We start from the raw sequence: 12,089 nt of genomic DNA, 5'->3' as shown, positions 1-12,089 counted from the left end.
TACTTTGTTTGTGTGTTTGTTTGTTGGTTCCTAACGCTTTAGCGATTTGCTCAAGCATGACGGAAAGATAAAGTCGCAGAGAAAGCCATCCATCTGGGTCAATGTTCGCAATTGTTTCTCCATAGGCGGTAATGGTAACGTTTTTTTCTGTTACTCAGTTCATATCGTTAACTTGGATATGTATGATGGCTTGTTTCGAAGCTGAGACATTTTCACATACGTACTCATACTACACCTATATTTTTTGGGTATGAAGTGAGACTACTTTTCCCGTAAATAAGCAAACCATGAGAATCCTTTCGTGAAACGGCTACTCGTGGTAAAAATCCCCTTTTTAACACAATAAGTTCTATGAAAATTTTTAGTACTTTGAATATAATATTGACCTGTTATACATATTATAGCTCAATAGGTTTTACACATTTGTTCTATGTTCCCCTACTTTCTAAATCAGCACAAATGATTAAACTCAGTCACTCGTTTCTCATAGAAACTTAATAAATATCACTACACAGAGCTTTTTTGTTTACACACAACTTTTGAGTTCCTCATTTTCAGGCGCATTTAGGATATTGACCCCTCTGGTAAACTGACGAGAACCACTGTACCCAATTTAAAACTGACAATCATTCGAAATATAGATCAGAGTGCTCTACATCTCAGCACGAACCGCGTCCAAACTCAAAAGAGAGGCGGAATGTACCAATGGGATATACGAAACAAAAGTGACAACGCCATGGCATAAAACGAAAAAAAGACAAAAAGACAAGCAGTATATAACATATATCATAGATAAAAACGACAAGGACTTATTCCAGTTGTTCTACAAAAATTAACAGTCTGATCAACAGTTGTTTGGGAAGGATAAACATATTTTGCATTACATGTGATACCCGTCATGGAGTACATTTAATGACGTATTCGTAGATGTAACATTTGAGGGAAACCTGACGGTAAAGTGGTTTGTGGTTTAGTGATCACTGTTTATAAATTACTTATACTACCAGGCCGTCAACCCAGGCATCAAAATTAGAAAAATAAGGAGATTTAGTATAATTACCAACTACACAACGATCATTATGCCTTAGGCTGTTGTCTGCCCTATGGTCGGGTTGTTGTCTCTTTGACACATTCCCCATTTCCATTCTCAATAGTATACATCAAATGAAAGTCTTGAATATTAGAGCAAATAATTCTTTAATACTTATTGATTTCAACCGAATGTTATGACAGGCAGGATATTTTACTAATGTATCCTGATGTTATTTGGTAAGAACTTGTTTGGTTTAGATAAAAATGTATGGTCTTTATTTCAAAACTTCTATAGAAACGCAAAATATAGTTGAAATGATATGATCAAATAGTATACCTTATGACGTTTAACTAATATTAAAATCGATAGCATTGATTTTTAATTATTCACAATGGTAATGTGGATAAGGATAATGACATTATCACTGTAAGACATAGGGAGAATATGTAAGAGTATATGTGATATAGATGTACCTTAACATATGATGTCTAAGAAATTAAAATGCAGAGGAGTTATTCATAATCAATGAAAGTTGCATCGTTAATAATAATTTTAAAAGTCTTCTTAATTCTTCACATTAAAACAAACCACAAACAATATACAAAATTGAATAATTGAAATACCTTGATTTAGTAAACATATACCTTATAGAACAGACAGAAATCACAGGCAAATTATTACTTTGAAGTTTGTTTTTCTTTAAGTCCTTTTTACTTTGGTCAGCACTTTATATGCTTTATTATAATATTTGAGTTTTCTTTAAATATGTAAGCACTCATTATCACTGAAGAGACATTAATTGTCTAGTTACTTAGAAATGCCTACCATTATAACAAGTAAATCTCTCGTGTTTTTTGTATCTTTTAATTAAATCTTATTCAGGGCTCTAACATAAATTGATGTTGTTCGTCAATAATTGGCTTGAGAACACAGTTATTTCGTGATGCATTTCTATATGTCAATACACGAGGCAAACATATCAACTTCAAAAGGAAAACTTCAAATGGTGGTTCGAACCTGTGTTTATAGCTAGCAAAACCTACTGCTTATAGTTATGTGTCAATGTTAAAACATATCGCTAAAATGACAAAACTACGTCTCATATATACAGCAAAAACAAACGCAGGATCATTCAGAACAGAGAAACGTACACATACTGTACATAATATAATAACAGTTACAGTATGTTTTAAATTATAGAACAACCACGAACATCATCCATTACCGACAGTACAGGATATTATAAGCAGCAACGTATTTTCAATTATTTTTACAATAGTAGTCAATAAACAGCTACCAAAATGCCCGGAAATGTAATGAATTTCATCCGGTTTATCGAGTAATCTGCCTTTATTGGTTAATTTTAAACTGCTCACATGAAATTTTCAGTCCAAAGTTTTAAAACCAAAACCGTAATAGTCATAACTAAAATAAAGATAATAAAGAAATATAATGAAATATAGTTATATAAAAAAGAAAATGTGACATGATTGCCAACGAGACAACTATCCACAAAAGACCAAAATGACACAGACATTAACCACTATAGGTTACCGTACGGCTTTCAACAATGAACAAAGCCCATACTGCATATTCAGCTATAAAAGGCCCCGATAAGTCAATGTAAAACAATTCAAACGAAAAAAATAACGGCCTTATATATGTAAAAAAAAATGAACGAAAAACAAATATGTAACACATAAACATACGACAACCACTGAATTACAGGCTCTAGACTTGGGACAGGCACATACATAAATAATATTACGGGGTTAAACATGTTAGCGGGATCCCAATCCTCCCTCTAACCTGGGACAGTGGTATAACAGTACATCAGTGCGTTTAACTTATAACTGTTGAACAGGTTTTATACATAATTAATTTGTTTTGTTTCTCATCATAAAATGAATAAAAACTCCCACACTTGTTGTCAGAAATCGAACTAATAGTACTTTATCAGTTTTAAGTTAATATAAACATATAAGACGGATGTTACCTTCTTCAAGTATGATGTTTGTGCAAGAAGATAGAAAGTGCAATGCAACGCGTATTTTTTTTCAAATGGATGAACATTGTATGCACTTTAAATTCTTAACATTAGCGACAGGTCCATAAAAGTGCCAGTGCTATTTAAAATGTGCACACTGCGCAGTTGGAAATTTCTGTATATGAGTAGTAAAATTCAGTATTTTTGTGATTTTACTTCTTTTTGATTGGATCTTTTTATGGGATAATTTTGATTTTCACTCGACCCGCCTGAGAATAAAAATCACCAGTAGCTTCTAATGCCCTTAGCAATTGCGTATTATACGCTAGAGTGGCCACCAATCAGAAGAGTTTACCTGGTACTATATATACAAAAACAATTTGAGATGACTGGTGAAATGTCAACAAATCGTATTTTTCCAGTGAATTTCATTCACAATAATATTATGGACATTTATAAACCAATCAAATGAAACCAATGAGACTGAGAAAAAAGTAAAACACAATCAGAATCAAAATAAAACATCCAACCATAAAAACAAATTTCTCTAGCAACTAATATTAAATACACCAATAATCTACCCGTTATTCTTGGGACAATATATTCCAGAAGACCATACTGATATAGATGAAGGTTCTTCATACCTAAACAAAACAGCTATGACTGTTTTTGCACCACGCAGCTGCTCTGATACATTTTATAAGAGAATCTTGCAAATGGATTGAAATGAAAAGAAACAGTTTATGCTAGCGAGAGATAATGAATATATTAATAAAAAACACAGAAAATGGGGATTTTTTTTTACTGATTACATATCTTCATAAATATGAGAAATGTCGAGGAGATTTTGAAAATGAATGCCCAACAATTACAAGTGTCTGTACAAAATTGAATTGGTCTCAGAAAAGAAAATGCAAAGGAAGGATAATCAAATGCACATCAACCAAGCATGCTTGATGGGAACATGTCCATGGCATGCCTATATCTGAAACAAAAAAAATATTAATTTGATATGAATAGTTTTAAAATTCTCGAGATTGTCTTAAAGCAAAAATACGACAACTGAAAGAAGTTGGAATGAGCAACCAACCATATTCAGATGGAGTGGAACTATCTGCTGAGTAGACCATAGTAATGGCAGGTATGAACAATCCTGAAGGTCTGATCACTCATCAAAGGTATTTAAATACACGATATTTCGGCTAAAGGTCGTCATGAATATAAGCGGTCGAACTGGGGATGTTCAGATGAAACACAAAATAATATGCCTTTATTTGTTGAGTTAACATCAAGTTATAGTCTTACATTTTAAAACCAAAACCGAACAAGTCATAATTATAATATAGATAATAAAGACATATAATGAAATACACAGTTAGTTCGCATAAGTACTTCGGTACTGGCATTAAAATACGGATTGTTTGTGTTATTAAAATTTGCTGTTACAAAATAAATTAAGGAATGTATATCCCACATTCAAAGCTCTGGTTCCTTTCACGAATTTGGCTATACTTATTGGACCTTTTGGATTATAGCCCTTCATCTTTTATATAAGCTTTGGATTTCAAATATTTTGGCCACGAGCATCACTGAAGAGACATGTATTGTCGGAATGCGCATCTGGTGCAAGACAATTGGTACTGTTATTTTTTATTATAACTGTTGACCAGGTTTTATAAATATTTAATTTGTTTTGATTCTCATCATAAAATGAATAAAAACTCCCACACTTGTTGTCAGACATCGAACTTATAGTACTTTATCAGTTTTAAGTTAATATAAACATATAAGACGGATGTTACCTTCTTCAAGTATGATGTTTGTGCAAGAAAATAGAAAGTGCAATGCAACCCGTATTTTTTTTCAAATGGATAAAAATTGTATGCACTTTTAATTCTTAACATGAGCGAAAGGTCCATGAAAGTTCCAGTGTTATTTAAAATGTGCACACTGCGCTTTTGGAAACTTCTGTATAAGAAATGTATAAATTATAATTTTTGATATTTTCTAGTTTTATAAAGTCACAGCCTTCAAGCATTTAGATCAAGATAAAAATGTATGTAGAGAAAGTAATGAAATTTCGTCAGTTCGGAGTTAAAAGTATATTCAAATGAATAAAAGTATTTTTGACCAAATTCGTCAATAGAATTTTTTGAAAAATAAAAATAAAAATCGTACACATGTACACTCCTTTTACAGACAACAAGTTGTTGATATGAGAAAATTCAAAGACGGATACGAAATGAGATCCAATCATTTGTATATATATCTGATCTTATTTATAGGAATCTGATGTACAGTAGTTGTCGTCTGTTTATGTAGTTCATACGTGTCTCTTGTTTCTTGATTTTATGTAGATTAGACCGTTGGTTTTTCCCATTTGAATGATTTTACGTTACTATGTTTTGGGGTCCTTTATAGCTTGCTGTTTGGTGTGAGCAAAAGCTCCGTGCTGAAGGCCGTACCTTGACCTATAATGGTTTACTTTTATAAATGGTTATTTGAATTGAGATTTGTTTTATTGGCACGCATACAACATCTTTCTCTATTATGGTCTGTACACATATCAAGTAATTTTTAACAAAATTTAGGGATTTAGAAATACAATTCTATAAAATATATCAAGTAATGTGCTCTCCAGGTTGATTTTAAGTTCATATCAAAATTCAATATAGTTTTTAAGGCAAAACTTGAAAAAGGGCAAAGACTAACCAACATAAACATTATAGGTAGTCGTTATTCGTATAATTCTTTGGCAGTTTAAAAAAAAAAGTTTTGTTTGTAATTAAAAAAATTATGAAAACTCTTACACGTGTATTCATCGATGCATATGACCAGCCATGGGCAATTTTAAATACCATTTGTATAAACATATAAGGCAGATGTTACCTGTTACACCATGATGTCTGTTTCATAAGATAGATATGCAGTAAAACACGTATTACTTTTAATTGAAAGAAAATGTATCAATTTCATCCTTTTTGCTTTCACATAAGTGAGAAGCTTCGTTTAAGTGTAACTGCCATTTCAAATTTACACACATAGAAACTATGTTAGAAATTTCTACAATATGAGGAAGTTCTGAAATTTGTTTATTTTGAAATGTTTTACTGTAACAAAGTAACAGTACTCGAATATTGATCTTGATATGTTAAGAATAACAGAAGACTTGTTAGCCTAGTCATTAAAATATAATTTCACTCAAAAGGTAAAAATAAACTTCCTTCAACCCAATGACTCGGAGAAAAGGGCATCTATATCAAATGGAAATGACACTTTATAATTGTAGTTCGTCCTATGCGCTTTTCTAGATTCACCATCCCTATTTATCAGTTAAAGTTGTCAACCAAAGGAGATCGTTCAAAATAATAGAATATAATAAAAAAACAAAAAAAAAAACAAAACAAAACAACAAACTTCAAGGTGAATTTAAAACAGAATATTCTTTATAAAACGGAAAAATCGTAAACTAAAACGCATCTAACAAATGAAAAAGAACTGCCATATTCCTGATTTTTTACAGACATTATGTGTAGAATAGTGGATTAAACCGGATTTCATCCGCAGACAAACTCAATAAAGGAGTGATGTTCGCCCTTTTCTGAAAGATTTAGATAAAACTATTATGTTTCCACCTGGGAACATATGATAATCAAACGGTCTACGATAGTCACATTATCATACGGTGTATGGTTAAAATAATTAAGTCTTTCCACTTTTCTGTGGAAAGACTTATTGTATTTGTTCTGATTATTATTATTTTTTTCTTCCGCCAAATTTTGTTCTTGCGATAAATGTTTGTTTTGCAATATGTCGCTTAGATATTTTTCATATTGTATCGTATAGTTTATGTGCTTTTAAATTTCACCCTGCTAAGCCGAACCATTTTCTATGTAAGAGTTATTTCCCTTTTCACTGTTTACCCTCTGTGTGCATCTCCTTCGTAACAAAACAAGATAGCGACAAAATTCTTTTTATAAATTGTTCGTTACATCCTCAGTAATTTTTGGCGTATTTTGATCGAAGCGATTCGATGAAATTTTAGAGGAGTTATCTACCTTTACAAAATAAATTTGTCGGTATGTTTATTTAACTTATAAACAGTTAAACGTATAACCCTGGAATGTTTTTATTTGAGTTCCATTGGTTTCAACTTAGAAAATGAGGTCAAGGTCAAAGGTCAAGGTCAAGTTCTCAATTGTGCTTTTTGCTTGTTTTTGCATTTTCTCCCTCACTTTGAGAGATACATTTAAAAGAACAAGTGCAAAATGTCTGCTTAATTGTAATGAAGATATGCTAGCTTTAGTCTTATACAACTAAATGACATTTTATAGGAGTTGTTGCCCCTGAAATGTCTTGATATGAGGTTATTTGATTATAACTTCAAGTAAGTTCATTATAAAGACATTTGACCTTATACAAAAGGTTAAATGACAAATGACCTTGAAAAATGGCTACCAGAAGTGACCTTGAGAAAACCGGGAGTAGCTTTTTTTGCAGTTTTTTCACATACAAGTACTCAGAATCCATATATTTTGTCATATAGATACATAACTGATTACTGAAGACTAAAAATGACTTCCAACAAACCGGAAGTAACCAAGTATCTCCCATTTTACATGCAAAAGTATATAGAAACTATATATTTTTGGAATCAGTTTGAAAAGAGCTTTCATATGAGACCGGAAGATTCATATTATCTCCCTTACATCACTAAATAAGATATTTAAACCATTATTTATCTCATCAGTATGAAGAAACTACCTTCTTATCCAAATTTCTTTGTTGTGGAAAGACTTTCAATTGTTCTCTGAACAATTGGTTTTTAATTATTACTAGTATTGTAATTCTTTTATCGATTATCTTATTTTACCTATATACACCTGCATATCATCGATAACGAAATGTTACAAAGTTTTATTTATAATATTGAATGCAATTTCATCATTAACTGAGTAATAAAACTTATAAAAATAAGATTAGATTTGCAGATTTCAAAAAGCAAATAGGTACATGTCATATTGATTATTACAAATAAGTTAAAGGACTATTACAATTACACACGTTCTGCAGTGCACGACCGAGTTCTACATTTCTACCAAAAGACGAAGATGCCAACAAAAAATTGATGTAATTGATAGTTCATACAGTATAAAGTATATATTATACACACTTTTTTTTATCAAGTACAAATAAAGGACAACGTACAGAAAAGAGTAAACAACAGGTTGTTAAAACGAAAACAACACTGCAAAAACTTTTTTTTTCTCAATAAGACAATGGAAATTGTAACACTTGCTAAAATACATGCGTCTTCCTGTTAGCGTACAAAAGCACATTTAATATTGTATATTCGATAGATTTGACAACCCAAGGTCACGTTTTCATATCAACTAATACATACATGGACGGCAGATGCTACATGTTTGAGAAAGATTTTTTAACATAAAATGTATATTGAAATATGTATTTTTTAAATGGTGGGGAAAATAAACGTTCATACATTTAAAAAAAAATATTATTGAAGGCTTCCGAAAAGTGTTCGGAATAATGTGCACGCCATCACATGCCTGGATAGAAAATGACATGTTAGATGAAGTTTAGAAATATAGTTTTTTGAAATGTTCTACTGTAATAAAGTGTCAGTACTCAAATATTGATCTAGTTAAAGTAAGTAATGAGATCGACTAACCTTGTTATTTAGATTTACTTTCAATTAGAATCACAAATCAAAGCTGATGAACATTGCATTTAATCTAAAGCTATAAACAATAAGGCAATACTACCAATTTAAAATGACAATTGTGCATTCCTCCTCTTTTATGGCTATAAGCTGACCTGAAACATTCAAACCTACACATTTAAATTCCAGGGGTTTAATACTGTCAATACTTTATGACAAATCGAGAACTCCCAAATTAACATAATGCCTGACTGTGGATTGATGACCAACAATTCACCAACAGAGGAAAATAACACCTTATACCTGGTATGCGTTCCAAGAGTATATAAAATATGTATATAAACCAAAAGGACAACAGAAAAACAGAAGTCGAAGAAAACGGATATCTTCTCAAAGACAAAGGACGGTAACGTGTTAAGTCCCGAAGACATAACACAAGAGCAAACATATTGGAGTAACGTTGCAAGAGAGGAATTTGTCGCCAAAATAACTTGGCTAGACTTTGTAAGATGTCACATATTTCGTTGCCTGTCAACAGTTAAATGGACGAAATATTCACAGACTTGTTGTATAAGGGACGAACAACCCTGCCATTTTTTTCCGGAATGAATGTCGCTGCTACCCTCAAATTATACGTCCTATATTTACCAGTGAAACCAATTTCGATGCGTTAAGTTGACATGTTCAAATAATAATCGTAAACATATAGAACAGATACTAAATAATTTTTTTTTTAACTAAATATAAAACACTGAGGGAATTGTATGACACTTAAAAGTAACAGAACAAAGTTGATGCCTGCTGATATGTTTTGGGAGATTTGACATATCGAACAGCAGAACACGTTTCTGTATGTTAATTGTGAAATAAGTTAGAACACTTAAAATGCAGAAGAACAACCAATAACTTTTCCTAAGACATTACAATCTGACTTGAGTCATTTAAAATTTCTTCCAATAAGACCTAATTTTAAATAATATTTAAATTGTAGGAAAGTATCATGGTTTATATAATCTTTATATATGGTGTCCTGTATGGTGCATGACAAAGGCATTTACTTCGTTTAGTATCATAGTCAACGAGTAAAAGTAACGATACAGAATGTTGAACTTCAATTAACTTGGTAGCTTTTTGCATGATGAATACAAATAGTACAAAAAACAAACCGGTTTGGACGTCGCTCGGGTTACTAAGGTCCTCTTTTGCTGCACCGAACCATGTAGCATTTTATTTGTGTGTGCCACGGAATATCCTCCGGGATACCCCTGCTTTGACTTGTGTTCAGCCAGAAGGTAATTACTATTTTAAAAATTCAGATACTTTTCATAAATTAAATCCATGTTGCGTCAATATTTTCGACTGTTTAAAGAAACCTGCTACAAGTGAATCAACACCTATCATTTCTTCTTGTAAACATAAAAAAGGAAAAAGGAGCACGTGTAAGAATGTGATCTGTTAATCACGACTCCTGATTTTATTAGTAATTTAACATCTGAATTATATTATACTAAATCTTTCGACTGTTTAAAGAAACCTGCTACAAGTGAATCAACACCTATCATTTCTTCTTGTAAACATAAAAAAGGAAAAAGGAGCACGTGTAAGAATGTGATCTGTTAATCACGACTCCTGATTTTATTAGTAATTTAACATCTGAATTATATCATACTAAATCTTTCGAGCCTCTGGACTGTTCCACGGACAATGTCATGTACGGAATCGAATGTACTTTGTGTGACTTCTTTATATTGGCGAAACTCATTAAACTTTGCGTAAAGGAATGAATCAACACCGGTCTGATAACAAAGATCATCAATTTATGATTCTTTATTGTTACGGCCAGAAATCGCCTTTAAATTGTAGCCAACAAAAGACACAAATCAATAGTAAAATTTAACAATATTTATTATACAAAAGTTTACAAGAAGTATTTTACAAATATAAATGTTAACTTAACTGTCAAAATATGAGTCCACTCTTTTATCTGTATCCGGAAATCTTTCGGAATCCAATCTGAATATTATGTTCACTACTAAGGTCACAATCTAGTATGATGTTGTTTGTAGAATAAAAGTGTCAATCCAAATGCTGTGAATACTAATGTCTATCAATGTCTATGTCCAAGTTTAATTATTAGAGTTTAACTTTAGTGTCTGTATATATAGTGTTGTCATGGAAAGTTCTAGAACACTCTATAATGGAACATTGTGGAAAATCCTGGAAAGTTACAACGGAAGTTTCTGGAATAACGTAGAAGTTTAAATTACGCATCTTTTATAAGGATCATTCTAGAAAGTTCCAATCATTCTGTGATTGTTCCAGTGATTCCTAAACTGCACAGTTATATAATAATTTGGTAAACAACTATCAGGCCATTCAACACAAATTAGGCCAACATAAATAAAGATAATCATTACAATATCATAACACCTCCCCCCTTAAAAGAAGTTTTAGTGTAACAAAAACTTATCATGAATAATATGAACAAAAATACATAATATATACAAAGTGATTTAATAAGCTCTAGATAAAGCATCAGCTATTACATTATCTTTACCCTTAATATGTTTTACAATTACATCATATTCCTGTAACAATAAACTCCACCTAGTCAACCTCTGATTCTTGTTTCTCATTTTATGCATGAAGGTGAGAGGATTATGATCAGTATAAACAAGAATAGGATATACAGTGGGATTCAAATATACATCAAAATGTTGAAGTGCTGACAACATTGCAAAACACTCTTTTTCAATAGTTGAATAATTTTTCTGATGTTTATCTAATTTCTTAGAAAAATATGATATAGGTTTTTCAACATTATCATCTGTCTCTTGATATAAAACAGCTCCTATTCCTTCATCGCTTGCATCAACGGCAAGTTTAAATTGTTTTTCAATGTCTGGAGTAATCAGAACTGGACTGTTAATTAAAAGTAATTTGCTATTTTCAAAAGCGTTTTGACAATTTTCACTCCAGATAAATTTAGAGTCTTTTCGTAAAAGATGAGTCAATGGTTGAACAACAGTAGCAAAATTTGAACAAAATTTCCTGTAAAATCCAATCATGCCTAAATATCTCATAAGTTGTTTTCTATTTGTAGGAGGAGGAAATTTGGAAATAGCTTCCACTTTAGCCATTATAGGTTTTACTTGACCTTGGCCAACTGTATGCCCTAAATAATCAACAGTGGCCTGACAAAATTCACTTTTACCAAGATTAACAGTCAAATTTGATTTTGACAATCTATCAAAAGTATCATACAAATGTGTTAAATGCTGTTCCCAGCTATCACTACATACACTTAGATCATCAATATAAGCATAACAACAGTCTAAATCTTTTATAACATTATTGATCATTCTTTGAAATGTAGCTGGAGCACT

The sequence above is a fragment of the Mytilus trossulus genome, chromosome 7 (assembly GCF_036588685.1).
Source record: "Mytilus trossulus isolate FHL-02 chromosome 7, PNRI_Mtr1.1.1.hap1, whole genome shotgun sequence".
Taxonomy (NCBI): Eukaryota; Metazoa; Mollusca; class Bivalvia; order Mytilida; family Mytilidae; genus Mytilus; species Mytilus trossulus.
The sequence above is the reverse complement of the archived record's forward strand: the minus strand, read 5'-3'. Positions refer to the sequence as shown.